The 20,165-nt window shown below is 40.3% G+C and overlaps 1 protein-coding gene across 4 annotated transcripts in view; it reads left to right on the top strand.

The window, feature by feature from the left end:
* The window catches only part of stat5a (signal transducer and activator of transcription 5a), a 56,167-nt gene that overhangs the window by 16,243 nt on the left and 19,759 nt on the right, over window positions 1-20,165 (top strand). The window contains exon 2 of one of the 4 annotated variants that reach the window (XM_079642689.1): window positions 17,162-17,225. The exons of the other annotated variants lie outside the window; for them this stretch is intronic. The gene's annotated coding sequence lies outside the window, so the exon portion shown is untranslated. The remainder of the gene's footprint in view (window positions 1-17,161; window positions 17,226-20,165) is intronic. 4 annotated transcript variants of the gene reach the window in all.

Below are 20,165 nucleotides of genomic sequence, written 5' to 3'. Positions count from 1 at the left end.
GTGAAGAGGATAGTCAGACAACACCACACTACCCCCTATTCAGAGGTGATACATGTGTGAGGTAAAGGGGTACACAAAGCCATTTGTCCATCTCCAAGCACCTATGATGAAGCACAGTGGCAACTAAAGGTTAGCAGCAGTGGCTAACCCTGCCTGCTGATCCTCATTACACTGCTGGCTGGCTGCTGGTCTCGGCTCCCTCGCTGCTCAGGGTTCTCTGGCTGCAGGGATCTAATCCAAAGTGGCTCCTGTCCAGCAAGCTGGCATTCCTGCTGCCATGGACTTGAGCTTCAGGCCATGTCCACATTTAACACCCCTCTGGGGTTCAAATGATATAATGTCACCCTCTGTGGTTCACACCAGCGCGCATAGATGCACTCATATTTGTAGACAAATACACAAACTTTATTTTACTGTTAGTCCTCCGTGCATCTAAAACAAATGCAGAAATGCAATATTCAATATCCAGAAGACAAGGAGAATACAGATAAGACAAATGCATATTAAGGAACTGCTTTAAATAATTTCAACCTGATACATCACTGTTCTTCAGTATGTATTATTCTGGTGTTACAGTTTCTGTAACAGGTCAAAACTTGACAAGTGACTGAAAACGGCTGGTATATTTTAACATTTCTAAAGATAAATAGCAAATACTTTTAAAAGAAAACCAATGGTTGGCAGCTATTACTGTAGCAATCCGCATGCTGGAGAAACTGTTGATATTCTGACGGCATGAGATATTTTTAAGCAGGGGCTGTTAGAAGCTCTCCTTTTGTGCATTCAAGAATGCTCTATATTTTAAATACCATTTGTGATTACCTGGGTAAAACATGAGATCAAAATACTTCCACAATACATTCGGAGGTTGTGATTAAACATTCGATTTTCTTGACTGTCTTTTGATTTCATTTAACTTGGGTTGAGTAGAGAAATAGATGAGAACATAACAGAGTTCCCCGGTTTTTGTAACCTGTTAGCATATCTGCTTGTGTTGCTTTATGGTACACAATTTATCTCAGAGAAACTCAACAATTGGTTTCTGTTTCACCAAAGTGTGATGAATCTGATAATATCAGTACCTTGGAACATCCTTATCTGTATTCATTGTGCACATTTAATACTCAAATGTTTTAAAAGATCCTGCCAAAAGTCTGTACATTTCAGATCTGCAGCTTTTACTGTGATTTTCAATATGTTTGTGATTGGAGGCTGTTTATCTATGCCACAGTGTACAACTGTGCACATGCTGTACAATTTGAAGGCCGTTTTGCAATTGAGCAAACAACGGATTCAGTTTCACACGTATAACAAAAGCTGCACAGCTTCCTTTTCACATATATATGCTGCAGCCTTTCTTACCCCACATAGCCTGACTCTCTCTTGGGCGTGTGTCCAGATGGTTGGAGAGTGTGAGCTGGGGGAACAAAGCCGATCATTGGCTGGTCAAGCTCTGACTGGAAGGGGTTTAGGGCGGGGGCTTCGGTGGCTAGCGAGCCAGCTGAGCACAATCATAATAAGGTCACACTGCCAGGGACTCAGTAAAGTACAGAGAGTACAGCAATAGCGATGTCATAGAGATCCCTCCCTAGTTATCCCTGAGTGACTGCACATGGGAATCTCACTATGTTGTGCATGTGTGGTTACGATCCAAAAAGGAGACACCAGATGTTGGAGAGAGTACAATTCATCTAGGAATTATTGTTATGTACTTTCTATTAACTATGGCTATGTATAGTGAACTGTTTTATCACACTTTGTATGACTCATTAAGAGAACAGATTTGTTCACTTAATGGTGAAAAGCAATACTCACTGTGAACTTGTAAAAGTCACTTGTGGATCTTTAGCAAAGGATCACAGTAGAATGGAAGATATTGCAGACTCTCTCTAACAGGCTTCCTCCTTTTAAATAGTCTGCCGCTCTCACTAGGTTGCAAAAGGCCACCATGCGACATGTCGTTGCTTCTGAAGAAAGGCTCAGCAATTGTACTTCTGCATACAGTTAGACACAGGACCAGTGGCGTGGGAAAATGCTTGACTTACTACATGTAGTGGAGTTATACCTCGGAGCCGGTTTGCAATGGCTCACATCGTTATTTTCCAGGCTGGAGTCGGCAGGGGGTTGCTACCTGCAGTATATTATATTTCTCCGATTGATCCCGCGTCATACTGACTGCCGCTCCATCACTCAGCCTGCAGACTGCTTAGTTACAGCTCCAGCCAGTCACACAGAAATAACAGATTGCTAAGATCTGTTTGTAACAGGGGACGTGCGAGGAGCAGAGCTGCAGTGACCGAGACAGCTGGGGGTTTTATATATTCTATTTTATCTTCACTTCAATCCAACTTTTTTCTCATAGCCTCATCTGTGTTGAGCTGACAGATTCTCAACATGCTTAATGCTAGTACTGTACATACATTTGACTTTGGGAATCAATTGTAGTACCGAACACAATAATAACTGATCAAGAGCATCATCAATCATACAGCAGCAATAAATTACACACCATTAACGAAGGACATTTGACTTTTCTCTAGGGTTTAGAAAGTTTATGGTCCAGGATGTGAGAGCCCCTCCTCAGACTGTTTGTCTGTGGAAAGAGTGTGTAGCCAGTATTTGGCAACACGTTTAAAAGTAAGATAATAAAAACACAATACAGTACCATGATATCCATTAAGTTCATGTGGTCTAGGCTAAAAGGTAACTTTTGGGGGCAAAATGCACATTTCAAAGTATGAGTACCAGAAATATACAGTTTAAAAATGTAAATGATTTCTAAGATGGGTCTTCCCTTTTTCTCATAGTTCCCCTTTATTGTTGGGTACAAAAAAATACATCAAAGTAGGATTTCCCCTTCCCTCTCAGTTCCGTGTTTCTCTTTGTGCCATGTCTGATCTGCCCCCGCTGAGAGTTTTTAGCCATCACAGCGTAATAATGTGTAAGTCTTACAACCCCAGGGGGGGGGGGGGTGGGGGGGCATTGTAAGCTTATGAGTAATAACTTCAATTCTCCCTTAGGGATCGAGCTACTACCTATGCAGAGATTATTTTTACAGTCTGTGAGAATGGTATACCACCACAATGGACTAGAAATGAAACACTCAATATGTGCTTGAAGTGCAGACTTTAATTTGAGGGTATTTACATCCAAATCATGTGAATAGTGTCGGAATTACAACACATTTTATATGTGGTATCTCCCTTTTTAAGGGACCAAAAGTAATTGGATCATAATCATAAATCAAATTGTCACTTTTAATATTTAGTTGCACATCCTTTGCAGACGCTGGGTTTTGTCCCTGATGCTCTGCCAGGCCTCTACTGCAGCTGTCTTCAGTTCCTGCGTGTTCTTTGGGCAGTTTCCCTTTTAGTTTTGTCTTCAGCTAGTGAAATGCGTGCTCAATTGGATTCAGGTCATGTGATTGACTTGGACATTTCAGAACATTCCACTTCTTTGCTTAAACAAACTGTGTTTGCTTTCGCGGTATGCGTCGGGTCATTGCCCATCTGCAATATGAAGCGCCGTCCAGTAAGTTCCGAAGCTTTTGGCTGAATATGAGCAGATAATATTGCCTGAAAGACTTCAGAGTTCATCCTGATGCTTTTGGCAGCAGTCACATCATCAATAAATACAAGGGAACCAGTCCCATTAGCAGCCATACATGCCCACGCCCTAACACTACCACCCCCATGCTTCACTGATGAGGTGCTTTGGATCATGAGCAGTTCCTTCCCTTCTCCATACTCTCCTCTTCCTATCATTCTGGTACAAGTTGATCTTTGTCTCATCTGTCCATAGGATATTGTTTCAGAACTTTTAGATGTGTTTTAGTAAACTCTAATCTGGTCTTCCTGGTTTTGAGGGTCACTAATGGTTCACATCGTGTGGGGAACCCTCGGCATTTACTGTCTTGATTTTTAACTTTGACACCTCCTGGAGAGTTTTCTTGATCTAGCCAACTGTTGTGAAGGGCTTTGAGCTCACCAGTGCGTTATTTCTTTTTAAGAATGTAACACACTGTTGATTTGGCCACAGCTAATGTTTTTGCTATTCCTCTGAAGGGTTTGTTTTGATGTTTCAGCCTACTGATGGCTTGCTTCACTGATAGTGACAGCTCTTTAGACTTCCAATTGAAGATTGACAACGACACATTCCAAATGCAAATACCACACTTGAAATGAACTCTAGACCTTTTATCTGCTCATTGTAAATGAACTAACAAGGACATATCACACACCTGGACATGAAACAGCTGTGCAGCCAATTGTCCAATCACTTTTGGTCCCTTAAAAAGGAGATACCACTTATAAAATGTGTTGTAAATTAAAGCTGAAAGTATGCACTTAAAGCACATATTTAAAGTCCATTGTGGTGTACACAGGTGGTGTATAGAGCCAAAGTTATGAAAATGGTCTTAATGTCCAACATTTTTGGACCTAACTGTATTTCTTCATGTGTGATTTTGTTATCTTCCACATTTTTCCAGTTTTTCATTTGTCAGTGTCTGGTTACTTTAGAGAACATATTTACACTGTGAGGTGTTCAAAACTACACAGACATGACAAACATTAGATTCAGTGGAGTTTACAATTATCTAGGATATAATTTTTTGTAATGAACACCGCAAGTAAGAAAGAAATCATAAAAAAGACGCTTCTTATAACTCCAGAACATGAATGAGAGTATTGGTGTTTCTTTAATTGTTAAAGTAATCTGGTGATATTTTATGTAAATATACAAATCGAATACAAACAGGAAATGCTAATAGCTGATTCAGCATACTTTAAATGTTTACAAAATGTAAACAAATCTAGGCTAAGTTACGTTTCTCAGCTAGCCAACATGCCCCTTTCAAACCAACGCGGTTCCAGGGCCGGTTCGGAGCTAGAGCCTGATAAGTACCGGTTTTTCCTGTTCACACCGCAGCGGAGCCGGCTCTAAGCACCGAAAACCGGTGCTTACCAAACACCAAAAAAAATCGGTCTAGAAGCAACAACAGCATACATCACGCTTATGTCGGAGGGGGGCGAGATTAACCTGAGCTAACAGTTTATGGCGAGTACGGCAAATAAAAGTTGTACAAGCAGTAGCGCTGATCAAAGTGACTAGAACGCAACCACCCACTTATAAAAAAAACACGCTTTATAAAGTCAGGCAACACTAACCAGGCTTTGTGTGATTCTGTTTATTTGTGCCTTACTTTGACCATCCATTCGCTTTTATTGGTCATTGTGGAGAGCAGGCAGACGTTTTGTTTTGTATTATAGCAGCTATCGGATGGAATCAATACATGGGCTGCACAGGTTGTCATTTCCGACTATCACAAGTAGAGTCATAATGAAAGATACGCCGGTAAAATGTGCCAGTATAAAACGGCTTATGCCACAATAGGATAGCAACAAGTAGTCAAGATAGTCAGTTTAGCTTCGGTTGCTATGCTAACATCACCCATTTTATACCAGAGAAACTTTCATAACAGCGTTGTGATGCCAAACAGCGTCAATTCATACCGAAACACATTCATTTATGGGGAACTGGGGATATGTATCAGCTGCTTGTGTGACAGACAGTCAGACAGTGAATACTTTACAGTGGCCGCTGCCATGTGAGTTAACGGGAGAATAAACTCCCGTGGAAGAGCAGCCAGCGCTGCAGCGGTTGGTAAATGCCTCTGAAACACATGAATAAACAATGAACCACGGCACTGGAGAAAACTATAAGGTTGGAGAAGTCGTTATTTAATTTAATCTGGCTTCGTGACGTCATGACGCAGCAGCGGCATCACCTGTCGGGCTCTGGGTGGTATGGTGGTATGAACAAAACGGGGGCTGAAAATAAAAACCGGTTCCGAACCAGAAGAGCACTAGCACGGAGCTAGAATGTTGGTGTGAAAGGGACATAACTGACTCCATGGGCACATTAAACTTCCTGTTTACATCTCCGAAAGCTGGCAGATGTTAGAGGATGGGGTGACTGCATGTATCAATGCAAATCAACCCATACATGTCTTAAGTAAAAACAATTCAAACTTCCACATTGAACCCCCTACACACGTGTTCAGAGATTGTCATTTGAAATGAAATGCTCAGTTGTTGGTGTCAGTGTTGACCATATCTACACAATACCTCCCCACAGGCCATTGATCAGCTGTGGGAAAGTGCCTGTATAGTGCCTGTTGGAGTCTTCCTTCTTCTTTATTTGAAATGGCTCATCATCGCAGCTAGCAGACAAAGATTATCCTCTCCCTCCGCTTCAGCACTGTGGAGGGTAACAGCTACCTGCGGGCAAGTGGAGGCGTCTCCTTCCTCCTTACACAATTACAATTACTGTCAGTCTGTGCTTCTACGAGCACACAACACAAAAGGGAGAATTTTGCCTCTATTGTACCGAAGTGCTTTTGTTTGTACATGATAACAGCGGGACGCTCCGCCATCTGTGTCGTCAAACTGACTGACGTTAATGTTAAGACAGATCCAGCTATTAATATCCCGTCTATTGTTGAGTTTTTATTTAAAAAAAGGATTCTGGCAATTGATTTTGTAGAGATTAATAAAATATCAACATCACATTTGGAGTTTTTCTTTAATCCAGTTGCTTACGATTTTGGCTGCTACCAATCTTTTTTTTATGTAGGTAGCTTAAAGAAGTTGATATTATTTTACCTCTAACCCTTTCTGCCCTCCATGAATTGTTTAAGCATCTCTCTGTGTTTAGACATCCTTAACAATAAGACTTTATGCTCTAAACACATTCAATTGTAGCTGCAGGCAGGTGTTATGTTTCTTTAAATGTGCCTTTTTATATGGTTATTTTGATCCACACTACTAGCCATTTGCAACCATTCACCCCATGGATATTTTCCAATTCAAGTGGTTCTGTGTGGTTTCTTGCTGGTGTCTGTTCACATTACTTTAATCTTTCCGTTACTTTCAGCTGTACCCAGAGTCCATCACCAAGCCTGAATTTGAAAATAATATACAAACCTATTTTTAACATCAAATCCAGAAATCATTCATCACCCATGAGACAACAGTGGTTACATGTTATTGGATGTGTTTTCCTTTAAAGAATCCCTCAGTCTTGCTCGTAATCTGCGTCACATGCTAGCCATAGCTTCTTCTTAAGAGTGGAGAAAATCAAGATCCCCATAACTTCATTGGCTTACAAACTGTTACTAATATGGCCACAATAACACAAACAGACACACACAAAACTATGCATCTTACATCTAAGTGCTTCCTCCTGGTGCACATTTTGACTGATCATGTAAATGGCTGTCAGCACGGCCTTTTTATCTCTGACAGCTCAGAAATGAGCTCGTCTTTGCTAATGTGACGTTGAAGCTACAAACATATTCCACCCTGGTCCTTGCTCAGCCTGCTGCTTGGAGAATAAGAACAGGATCTGACACTGGCTGAAAGAAAAAGCCTGCAGGGCAGAGATGTTCAGGTCACAATTTTATTCGCCCATCATGTGTTTCTTTTTATAGCGTCAATTTAGTCTTGCGAACCATATTCAAATGCGAGACAATACACAAACCATGTGTCAACACCTGCGCACTCCAACAAGTGCGCACTCACAAGCACATTGCTTAGCTAATGAGTGATCTTCCTCATGTTGACAGCGTGATGGGATGCGGGTTGGAGAATAGCAACAGGACCTGAGGGCAGGTTGGACAACACAATGTTCCTCTTGTAGCCGTCTGTCCTTTAAGCTCATGGTGCATTTGCTTTTCATGCGATCCCCTGTGACAACAAGTCTCACTGTTTCCCCCTTCTTTCATTCTTTGATTTTGTCTTCAAATTGAATCGATGTCACACTAGTTTCATCCTCAGTCATTAATTGACGCCAGTTTTACGAGAATGGCATCTCATCCGCACCAGTGTGTTTTATATTTCCTCAAATGAGATGGAGATGAAGGTAAAGTTCACTGATCAGGTTCAGCTGCTTATACTGAATTAGACTTTGCTGTCAGTTTGCTCAAAATGTTGACAAGTTGTTGAAGAAGTGAAATGGCCAGTGTGTGTTTGCTTGCAGGAGAGCATCGGGCCAGGTCTGTGCTTGTGTTGTAAAGAGGATGTTTGGCCTTTCTGCAAGTTGCATCCTGGCTGATGGTTCAAGGTTTGGTTGTTTTCTACCCTGCCCCTTGACCCCATCATAAACAACCCTATTTAAACTATTCAATCATGTCCTTTTTAAACGGTCTTGCTGGTATGAGGTTAGTGTATTTTGTGGCTTTTATTTTGTCTTTTTTGTTTTATATCCCTGAATGGGCCACACTTTTTATATGAAAATAGATGCAATGCTGGACACCAGAAGATATAACTTATGGCTTGATTCACTTGCGGCAGTTTGACAGTGAGACATTATTTATATGCTGGCTGCAGGGTGGGTGTGATAAAGTGGCTTATGTCATGGAGCAGCAGGGCTGTGGGAGAGATGGAGAAAGAAGGAAAGAGGAGCATGGAAGTGAAGCAGGGAGGTCGAGCAGAGGGCAGGCCGTGAAGACAGTTGTTTATTTAAGGACTCATTTATTTACCTGGACACAAAGCTCTTTGATAATTTACAAAATGTCTCCGTGTTGCTATCCTTAGTGGCCTGAATCAAGAGTCAATAATGTGTTCACTATGTTTAAGCTTTTTGTTTAGGGAACTATTCCAATAAAAAATGTGCACGGGTTGAGAACAGAATATTATATTATTCGTTTCGGGTAACCATGTTTTATTCGGCTTGACAAGCATCATCTTCATTTGATCAACCACATGATGCAGCTGTAATTGCCCTTTGCGTTGTTCGAAATATAAAAGAGATGTTAGAATTTTCTCGCTCGCAGCCATGACATAAAACAAAAACAAAAAAATGTTTTGTATGTTTTTGCCAGTTGACAACATTATATTATATTATGTTTACCATTTCTAAATACCATTTTCCAAAGTATAACACTAAATATACTTAAGTATTACTGAAATCTATGAAAACATCTTCAATCTATCAACTTATTCCAACCAAGATGCACGCAGCATGCACTTCTTGAATGATTGGGTAACTACAATGGCCCCAAAGTGAATGAAAGATTACCCTATGATCAGGATCATAGAGAGAGAGAGAGAGAGAGAGAGAGAGAGAGAGAGAGAGAGAGAGAGAGAGAGAGAGAGAGAGAGAGAGAGAGAGAGAGAGAGAGAGAGAGAGAGAGAGAGAGAGAGAGAGAGAGAGAGAGAGAGAGAGAGAGAGAGAGAGAGAGAGAGAGAGAGAGAGAGAGAGAGAGAGAGAGAGAGAGAGAGAGAGATATTCATTCATCAAGAAACTTGTTTGCCTACATCATGTATCGTGCAATTCATGGAAAAAGCGGGGACAAGACAAACTTGGGTGAAATATGAGATGTGGACAAGGACAGTAAACTGTGCAGAGAGCTGGGGGTTAGTGAACTTTTGCTTAACCTGAGTGAACTGCATTAGGTAGTAATACATGGGCTCAGAACAGTCTCAATACACACATGCACACAGAAGGATTCACACTTGTATTTCATGATCTGCAAAAGGATTCACACTTGTGTTTTTCAATGCACACACAAATGTTTTCCGTTTCATATACGTGTAAATACAAACAAAATAAAGACAAAAGTTTTACATATGTATTTTTGATCCACACATATTTGTCTTCCGTATACAACCGCTGAACCTGCAAACATAAACCGCTGTCTGTGCATGGATCGCTGTGCTTTCGTGTATGGGTTTTTGGAGACTCCCCGACGGTCACCCGATTCGTACTTGTAATTTTTGTTATCTATAGTCAATTCTAAGCCAATCACATGAGCGCGCCCCCACGAGGGTATAGATGAGAGTAACAAATGCGTCACTTCCGGGCAAAAATAACGGCTCCGCCCACTTTTGAGGGAAAACAATGCTGTCAGTTGAACGGCGGTCAATACAAATTCTGAAGTTTTTGCCAATCCGATCAGAAATGTAAGAAAACCGGAGATTTTTGGATCTTCAAAGAGCCCGATTCCAATGGCCAGACAGGCAAACAATTGCATTAAGCCGTTAGAAATCGACGATCGGGCTCGATATATGGTTAAATATAGCAGTAGGCTATTTATTTTCATAGACGAGAGTAACATCTACGTCACTTTACGGCCCCGCCCACTTTTGGGGGAAACAACGGCTGTCATTTGAATGGCGATCGAGCCTGAAGGGCCTGAAGCCACAGAGATCTTCTGTTACTGTCCTTTCTTCTTAGAGGAAGTACAGAAACACGTAACTCTGGATTTGTTTTAATGTTTGAGGTGCAATAAACGACACAGCAGCTTTTTGGCATAACTATTATGTTCTGCCTCACTCATGAGAGTAACAGCTGGAGAAATTACAGCCTCGCCTACTGATTTTAATTTAACCATATATCAAGACCGATTGTTGATTACCAATGATCGAATGTAATTGTTTGCCTGACTGGCCATCGTAATCGAGCTCTTTGAAGATCCCAAAATCCACGGTTTTCAAAAAAAAATTATCGGATGGGCAAAAACTTCAGAATTTGTATTGACCGCCATTCAAATGACAGCGTTGTTTTCCCCAAAAAGTGGGCGGGGCCGTAATTTTTGCCCGGAAATGACGTAGGTGTTACTCTCATCTATGATGTATTGCGTTCATGACGTAGCGCTTCATATACGCATTTTGCGCTGTCCGGAGCTGACAGGTCCATGGAGCCTGCCTGAAGGCGCTAATCTCAGGAAGGATAAGGAAGTTGTTGTTGTTTTCTATTATATTATTTCACTATAGCTATGTGGACAGTGTCAAGGTCCAATCTTGACCAAATTAATCAATAGCTGGTGTAACTAAAATACAATATGTCTTTATTTATATAATAATAATAATAATAATAATAATATAAAAGATTGTATTTGCGTGCATTTCCTGTTCGGAAAGTGGCGATTTTATTTTGTAATTATATAATACTTGTAATAATGGTGCGTTCACACTGAACGCAATGCAAATAATTGCTCGAGTTTCACGTTTCACCGCGGCTGTCAGCTGTGTTTACTCGCCTCATTAATCTGAGTCAGTTTCTCGAGCCGTATCTGGCCGTGCAACACGTACATTGTTACATACTGTATGCATAAGTGTTATTTTAAACAACACATTAAGTTGACGAAACACTTGAGTCAAATTTAATTTAAAGTCAGATCCACTCGTGTCTTAGATGGGGCAGTGATATCATAAACCTATTACGCATTCAAACCTATGATTCAAACACTCGGTCGTTTATTTTTGTTTTTTTACCAGCTGTTCTGTATTCACCTTGCAGGTGCAGCTATGTTGCTTTTATCCTGGATAAAGTGTTTAAGTCGTGGATGTTTAAAGTTTAACTTCTTCATATTTGTCTAATATTATAGTTTACTTTTCATTCAGGAAGTATGACGCTGCGCTGTCAGTACGCTTGTCCCTGTTTGTGATTGGTCAAATATTGCTAGCCCCGCCCCTTTCACATGCACACACTCATAGCCGGACAGAGAAACCCTGGGTTGATTTACCAAGTTGATAACCAGCGTCGTATGACCGCTTAGCGAGATCTCGTTTGTTAGGTTTAGTTCAGCCAGATGACTCAGAGATATCCAGGGTCTGTTGAACTGGCTTCGTAGTACAAGCCACTAATCGATCAGGCTATGCTAACCTGTAGCTGCTCCGTCCACACTCACATCAATTTCATACAGACATAAATAAAGCAGCTGTAATCGCCATACAGGAAACACACATTTAAATCAGAATCAGAATACCTTTATTAGTCCCACAGAGGGGAAATTTGCAAAACGGTTTTGCCTGCCGTTTTGTGAACATAAGCATTCATTAATGGTTCGGAAAGTGGCGCTGTACCTTAATAATATAAAAGATTGTATTTGCATGCATTTCCTGTTCGGAAAGTGGCAATGTACTGAGAATGGAGTGGAGGTGTCCTGAGATGGACCTGTCAGCTCCGCACAGCGCAAAATGCATATATGAAGCGCTACGTCATGAACGCAATAAATCATACCCTCGTGGGGGCGCGTTCATGTGATTGGCTTAGAATGCAGAAGACATCTGATTGGCTATAGATAGAAACTATTACAATTACGAATCGGGTGACCGTCAGGGGAGTCTCAAAAAACGCACACGAATGCACAGCGATCCGTGCACAGAAGGCGGTTTGTGTATGCAGGTTCAGCGGTTTTAAACGGAAAACAAATGTGTGAATCAAAAATACATATGCTTTTTTCTGTATTTGGATTGTATTTACACGTATATGAAACGGAACACATTTGTGTGTGAATTGAAAAACACAAGTGTGAATCCTGAAATACAAGTGTGAATCCTTATGTGCGTATGTGTGTATTATGAGAATGTTTTGAGCCCATAGTAATACTCTAGTCTGCACAAATGTAGTGAGACAGACAGGAGCCATGTGAATCAGCAGAGACACCACACTGTATGAATGTATCTTTTGACTGTCAACAGCAACTGGACCAGACTAGACTAGACTCTACCAACTAGGTTAGTGTCTCAAGAAAAACTATTAAAAACTGATTTAAATACAAAATGATTGATACTTGGCTAAATACAGTAAACAGTGAGAACAGTATGGAAATAAACTTGCACACACTTGAGATTTGTCTTGTGAAATTAAGGTGAAAGCATACATGTTTACTGATCGTTCCCCCATTTATCGGTGGGATGTTCCCAAATGTAAGATCTGAGAGCCAGCATCTAAACAGCAAATCTTCATCTCCTCCAAGACATTGAATGCACCCATCGAGATCACAGACTGTATTTTAAATGGATAAACTAAGACAGCAAATTACTGTGTTGGATGTCTACAGTATATCAAGTAAAGTCACTTAATATAACTGAAAACAAAGGATTTAAATCACATATTTTTTTGTATTATCTGATATTAAAAAATTCGATTTAAGAAGGTGTGTTTGTAATGTTGAGTAAAATATGAATAGTTTTTATTCAGTTTAATGCTTTTTTTCCATTTATAATTCAGTCTGCTTTGACATTTACTGAAAATATGAAATATTGCTTTTGCAAATCAGTAATGTTAAGTATTTATGTTTCTTAACATAAACGTTCAGTCTTGTCCTTTCAAACTTACAAACCTGCTTTAGCATAATACTGTGTGTGTGTGTGTGTGTGTGTGTGTGTGTGTGTGTGTGTGTGTGTGTGTGTGTGTGTGTGTGTGTGTGTGTGTGTGTGTGTGTGTGTGTGTGTGTGTGTGTGTGTGTGTGTGTGTGTGTGTGTGTGTGTGTGTGTGTGTGTGTGTGTGTGTGTGTGTGTGTGTGTGTGTGTGTGTGTGTGTGTGTGTGTGTGTGTGTGTGTGTGTGTCGTGCATGCCCTTTCGATTCTAGCGTTCACAGGGCTTTGGTGTAAAGAAGAGTGGCGAGAGTGCTTTGAATGGTGGGTGGCACTTCAGTTTCCTCACAGGAAGCGCTTACGTTGATGAATGGCAGTTTTTCCTCAGAGGAAAGAGTGGGTGAAAAGAGTTTGTGTTAAATTTCACCTTGTTGGCGTGGGAGCCAAATGAACATGCAGGCATATTCTGAGACCCTGGAGAATCTAAAGAAAACTCTCCCATCTGGGCATTAAAACACATCCAACACTCGCTGCCTGCTGCAGATTCTGCGCTATGTTGCTGCAAGCTAATTGAGGACAACAAAGATGTTGATGAGGATTCAGGGCCATTGCAATATTGATTGTCGTGTTGTTGCTGCTGCCTGGATGGCTGAAGTTGTATATACAAGTGGAGGTAATGGGAACATATCAGTCAGCAGAGGAGGATGTCTGCTGCTTCGATAGTTTGGTCCCTCCTCACACAAACACACTAATTTATAACCTCTCCCTCTGAGAGCTCATGGTGTTCTAAATAGTCTGGCAGAACAAATCCGTGAGGGCTTGGCTGTAAAACTACATTGCTGTTTTTTTTTTACTTATCCTGTAAGAGGAATCTTTCTTAACTTTCCATAGATTGACTCATAGAACAGCTTTGAAGTTTTCCTCTGTTTTTTTATTTCAATAGCTGAAGGAAATGATGCGAATGACCAGATGCTGTGATTGGCATGGATAATATGACATACATTCTGTTTTTACAGATACATCTGTGTCTCAGTCCTAACAAAAAAGAAAACGTGTCTGGTTTAGAATCACTCTTGGCAGTATAACTCTGTTAAATTATGTCTTTGAGGTTTTCATGGAAAACATCAACATGTTTGGAGTTGAGATGGTTCCACATCCTAAGTGACAGAGAGGTTTACCACAGCATAATTTCAAAAATAATGTGTTTTAGAGGTTAGATGTTTTTTTACCAATAACACATACCTACCTGACAGCAAGAGTTGAATGAAATAGTAAGCAACTTCAACTTATCTCCTCAAGTATTGCAAGGGTTTTTCTGTACCTGCACTTTTAAGAGGAAAAACAATGAAGTAGCCTTACTTTTTTAGAGAACTTTTTACAACAGGGTAACTTTTGATGTGTTTGTTTTAAACAGTTGTGCAATGCTAGCTGGACAACCAATCCTCCTGATTTCTCATGCAGCCATTCTCTACTCATAAATATGCCACGACTCTGCAGTGTGAGAAACAAAACATCTCTATTGGTCCCTTGTGGTTTGCCACTCCTGTATAAAAGGAGGACATATTATGCTCATTTTCAGATTCATATTTGTGTTTTGTGCCTCTACTGTGATATGTTTGTTCCATATTTTAATGATCAAAAAGATCTTTATTTGTATACTGGCTGTGCTGCAGCACCTCGTTTCAGCCTAGTCTGCTCTGATTGGTTAGCAGGCCGGCCCTGTTTTATCCCACCTTGGCTCAATAAGCACAAGCAAGAGAGATAGGGATTGGGCTTAGGTTGAGCAGGCTGGAAAATAAACGGAGAGAGGAAACAGAGTTTGGGAGAACAAAGCAGTGTGTCAGAGAAATATATTGTTATTTTCTGATGTTTTCCAGTGTAAAGTACAAATAAATATGCCAACACCATGGGTAAAAAAGGTGTCAAATTGCCAGATCTTTTCAAATTCTGCTTAGTGAATACTGCATCCCGTACACTGGCCTCTCTGCCTGAGAGTGTAGCTAATCCTCAAACTTCTCCAAAAAGACAAATAGACCTGCTGCTCTTTATACATCTAGAAATGGTCATTGCCTTTATTGTAGAGACAGAGTGAAAAAGGGGAGACAGAGGGTAAATGGTCCCAGGCTAGATTGTTTGCCTGCTCTTTCGTTGGGGAACCAAGCCGCAGAACATGGGCTGCCAGCTCCTGCCCTAACCTCTGCGCTGTGATTGGCTAAACCCACTGACCAAAGTCTGACTTCCAGAAACATCCCAAACACAACAAAATAATAAAAAATAAGGGATATCTGAGAGGAATTTTTTTTTTTATGAGTTTTGGAATCAAACACTAGAAGCCAACATGGATTAATTCATTTCATTTGTAATTGATCAGTGTAATAAAATAAGTGCCTGGAGCCAAAGTGCGCCTGGGATAGAGAGGGAGAGAAAGAAAATGAACAAAATCTGTTTGCAGTAAATTAAGAATTGGACAACAAAAAGTATGTGTGAGTTTGAGAACTGCTTTGGGGAAGAACTCAAATTCTTTTTCCATCTGTTGGAAATTAATGGCGATAAAGATAAAAGGAGAGCAACAACGAGTGATCTCTGAAGGGTGAGCCAAGGTGAACGTTTGTGTGTGTGCTCATAAATACAAGATGGATAAAAGCGTCTAAAAAGTAACATGTAATGACAAAAGATCCCCTAACAATGTGTTGGAATTTAAATACATAATCAGAGACTGAAAAGGAATGAAACGTGACTACAGATTGAATCCACAGCTCTGTATAAACGTCACAAATGGCGTATGTATTGCCATCCTTTGTATTCAACATCCTATATTGCACTGTTTATTCGTCTCATGAGACAAAGGGAAGATGGGAGAATTGTCCTGCTGACATAATGACCGTGTAGAGTCTCTTTCCAAGTTCCAAGGAAGTACAATATGTGATAATTACTCTGGTAAATCTCTCTAGTGTATGAATCTAAACGTTTGGCTCTTAAGTGGCATTCGGGAGATTCATAGTGGTTTAAAGCCACTGCTGGTATCGATGTATGAGTATGATATTGGATATTGCTCAGCGTGAGCAGACCTGCTGCAAAGGTCAGAGATCAGGTCATCAAATTGCTCATCAATCCCAACCTGAAAATGATTTATTAGGTAATAAGGGATTGCAGATGAAGCCGAGAAGCTTAGAAGGATCCAGCCAAGAAGGATCCAGACGGAGAAATAAAGATCCTCACATATTTGTCTGGAGACTTCAGTCAGCATGTGGGTTCCTGCTGTTCTTCTTCGGGGTCCAGCCAGGAATGAGAGCTGCGCGATAAGCTCAACTTGGTCTCTGTCTCTCTGCTTTAGGATAACATTAAGTCAGTCAGTAGTTCAAAGCTTGGTTCAGCCGTCATGGCACTTTGTAGCCTTTCGATTTGGCCCCACACTATCTATACGTATCTGTTTTCGATTGGACTTTCCTGGCATTCCACAGAAGTAATCTAGTTTTTCTAAGATTGATATTGAGAAAGAGACAAAAACAAGGCTTGAGCTTGTCTTGAGCAGACTGGACTTAAAAAAAAATCACCATGGTTTTAAGAGCTCAGCACATACTTTGTTGAGCATTATGTTACCAATACAGCCAACGGCCAGAGCAAGAACATAAATCCAAATCAAAAACAGTGGTTTGTTTTTATTTTTTTTAGTATTTAAAGAATGTTTGGTCAATATGTGTTCATGAAATGGAACTTAAAATTGCTCTCTGGCCACATCTCTATCATCTCTGTGGGTGATGTCGTTCTACAACAAATGTCTGCTTAATGCAGGGACATTAAACTCTACATAGCATGACTATGAGAGCCATGCTTGTGTGGAAGTTTCATAAATATTGATATTACTTGAAAAGATAACTAGAATAAAGAGAAATCTGTTCAGCTGACTTTCCCTTTCACCCTTCAGCTCTCTCTTAACCTTTTTGTTAATGCTCGGGTCCACGTGAAGAAAAAAGATAGCTTCCTCAGAAGCACCCAAGGTTGACTCACTTCCTCTTTTTGCTTTCTCTCTCTGTGACTCTCCGTCTGTGTCTAAGGTTTGTGGTGCTCCTCTTTAGAGTTTCCTGCTGTTACATGGTAACACGGAGCTGAAGGCAAGAGGTAAGGTTTTCTTTTGTTTTCTGTAGAAACCTGTCGTGTAATGAATGATCAAATGTGTGACGGCATTGAGAGTTTCTTGTAAAGAGAGGACAGTACAATTGAAAAAGTCTTTTCATGCCCTGGCATGAACCCGAGCAGAACTCGGGTTCATGCCAGGGCATTAGCATGTTGCGGTTATTCAGAGGGAAACAGCTGCTGGGAAGCATCTCATTCTGCTGTTGGAGGTGAGAATCAAGGTGCTAATGGTTGGCACACAGCGCCAGGAGCATCCACCTTAAAGAGCTGTTAAAGAGACACACAGACTAGTAAACACCACTTTGTCTCTGTCTTTTGGCAGCACTGTTTAAACCTTTAGCTCCCAGCATGCTCTTATGTGTGTGTCTGTGTAATACAGGATGGAACAGAGGGACAGTCTTGCAGCCACAATGGGTGTCACAGAAAGATTTCATGCTCTTCCTGTTCGGCTCCTCCTCCTATCAGCTGATAGTACGAGTGCTGATCCTCGCTGCTGACGCCCTCACAGATAAACCATGTGCATTTTGCTCATTTGATAAGCACTTTATTGTCTTTCGAACCTATTCCATGCTTAAGCCTTAGATTAACATTCACACTGCAGCAAAGGTAATCGAGAATGTTGTGTTGTGTTGGGGAAATGTTATTATTTGAGACCTGTAGCTTTAACTTATTAAATTAAATTACTCATAACTAGCTTCAGTGGTGGAAAGTTACTAAGTAAATTTACTCAAGTATTGTTCTTTTTTTTTAAACTTTTTGTTTAGCCTTTATTTATACAGGTGAATCTCATTGAGACACAAGGTCTCATTCTCAATAGAGGCCTGTTCAGTGGTAACAACACCACACAAAGTTACAGACAGACAGGACACTAAACACAGAGGCAACAAAGTACTTGAGTACTTTGTTAACATATTTGTACTTTGTCGGAGTATTTCCATTTAATGATACTTTATACTTATACTCCACTACATTTCAGATGATAAGAGGCACTTTTTAATCCACAACATTTATTTAACACACATTTACTCTGTACATATCAAAACACAAGATATGCTGATATGGCATAAAGCAGTACTGTACTGCTAACCTACACAGTATTTCAAGTATATTTACTCAGTACTAAATATGGTCCAAATTGACAAACTACAACATTTTAATGTAACTAAAATGTATTTATAATAACAACAATAATATGATACTGTAAAAATATATATTCTGCATAATGTTTACTATTGAAGTACAATAAGATTATACATCTTCTGCACTTAATATTATTCTGAAATCGACCGTTGTGCAGAATGAGTACTTTACTTTTTGTATTTTAAGTGCATTTTGAATCAAATACTTAGGGGCATTTACTTGTAGTTGAGTATTTTAAGACCATAATATTTTTACTTTTACTTAAGTAAAGGATCTGAGTACTTCTTCCAACATTGACTAGCTTTGTCAATCAGGACCAGCGAAACCTTTCAGCGATCAACAGCAGCAAAGAATATAGAACATCTCCAACCTCTATCCCATTTTACCATACTGATAAATATCATAGCACTACATCATGATTACAAAATCTGAAGTTACAGTATTATGCAAAGCTCTTGACTAATGTTTTGAACCAAGTTCTTATTGTGTTTGAGTTGATCAGCGCAGGGAAAGTTATTTTAAATGTGATAGTACGCCAAGTGTGGCTGTTGTGATTTCAGCTCACAGTTAAATGAAGCCATCTTTCAGGATTTAAGGCTCAAAGCTTTCTCTCCACAGAGAGGTGATTAGTAACACTGTTCAATCATTTTCCTTCTTCCTCAAGCTCTGTAGTCTGAAGTCTCTGGTGGATAAGAACAAGCTGGAAGGTCAAAGGTTAAAGTTCAGTACTCATTGGTGTGTTATGAGAGCAGGAGCATTATAATAGGCTGACCGGATTAGTGGCTACAGTCTTAAACGTCTATAAGGAGTGGAATTATCCCTCTGAGCTCGTCCAACCTAAACATGGTGAACATGAACGCATCTGAGCGCAGCTACAGTATGAGGGATGATTTGGGCCATTACACACACACACAAGTTTCTTCTGATGATTAGAGGAGATGTTTGTGGCCAGGTTCTTCAGTTTATAATAAATAAAATGTATTATTTATTCAAGCTCATCGGATCATAACACTGATAACTGAAGATCATTTGTTCATGTCATGCGATCTTCTTCAATTCTTGTGCAATGTGCAAGATCACTGTAAAATATAAATTACTCACTAGCATCTGTTGTTTTCAGGGGGAAAGATGGTTAGAAGGAAGGTTTGAAATGGTAAAAGTAACGGAATCCTTTAAAGCCTTTTGGGTATTGTGCATATTGTAAATCTGCAGTATGATTAAGGACATTCATGTTTAGATGCTGTGTGTAGGTCTGTTTGTGTCAATAACAATAACACACACACATGCGTACGTACGCACGCACACACACACACACACGCACGTACGCACACACACGCGTACGCACCACAACTTCCCGCATACTCATATCGCTCAGTCTTTTACTGACAGTGACTGTGCCACTTTTGAGAAGAGTGAGTGGGTGTGTTGACTGGAAACAAGTAGCAGTGACCCAACACAAGTCCTTTAAACCAAGACATAGTCAAACTCAACGCAGAGCTGTTGGCCCCACAGAGGAGGCTGTTTGAGCCTTCAACATGTTCAGAGCAATCACGCACGACCGGCTCAACACCTAAGGCCTGCAGCCTTAGAGGCAAACCAGAAACATCTGTATACTGTAGGTTTCATTCACCAAATCATTATTGTGGGAGCTTGTACTTACATGTCAGGGAGTTCAGTTCAATTTATTGTGGCTTTATTCAATATCCTTTTTGTTTACAATTCCTAGAAGCTTAAGATAATTCGTCCCCACTCCACTGGCAAGCTTTCTGTTAGTACACATCTCAA

Source organism: Notothenia rossii, assembly GCF_949606895.1.
Source record: "Notothenia rossii genome assembly, chromosome: 8".
Lineage (NCBI taxonomy): Eukaryota > Metazoa > Chordata > Actinopteri > Perciformes > Nototheniidae > Notothenia > Notothenia rossii.
Note: the sequence above shows the minus strand (reverse complement) of the source record. Positions and strands in the feature narration are given on the sequence as shown.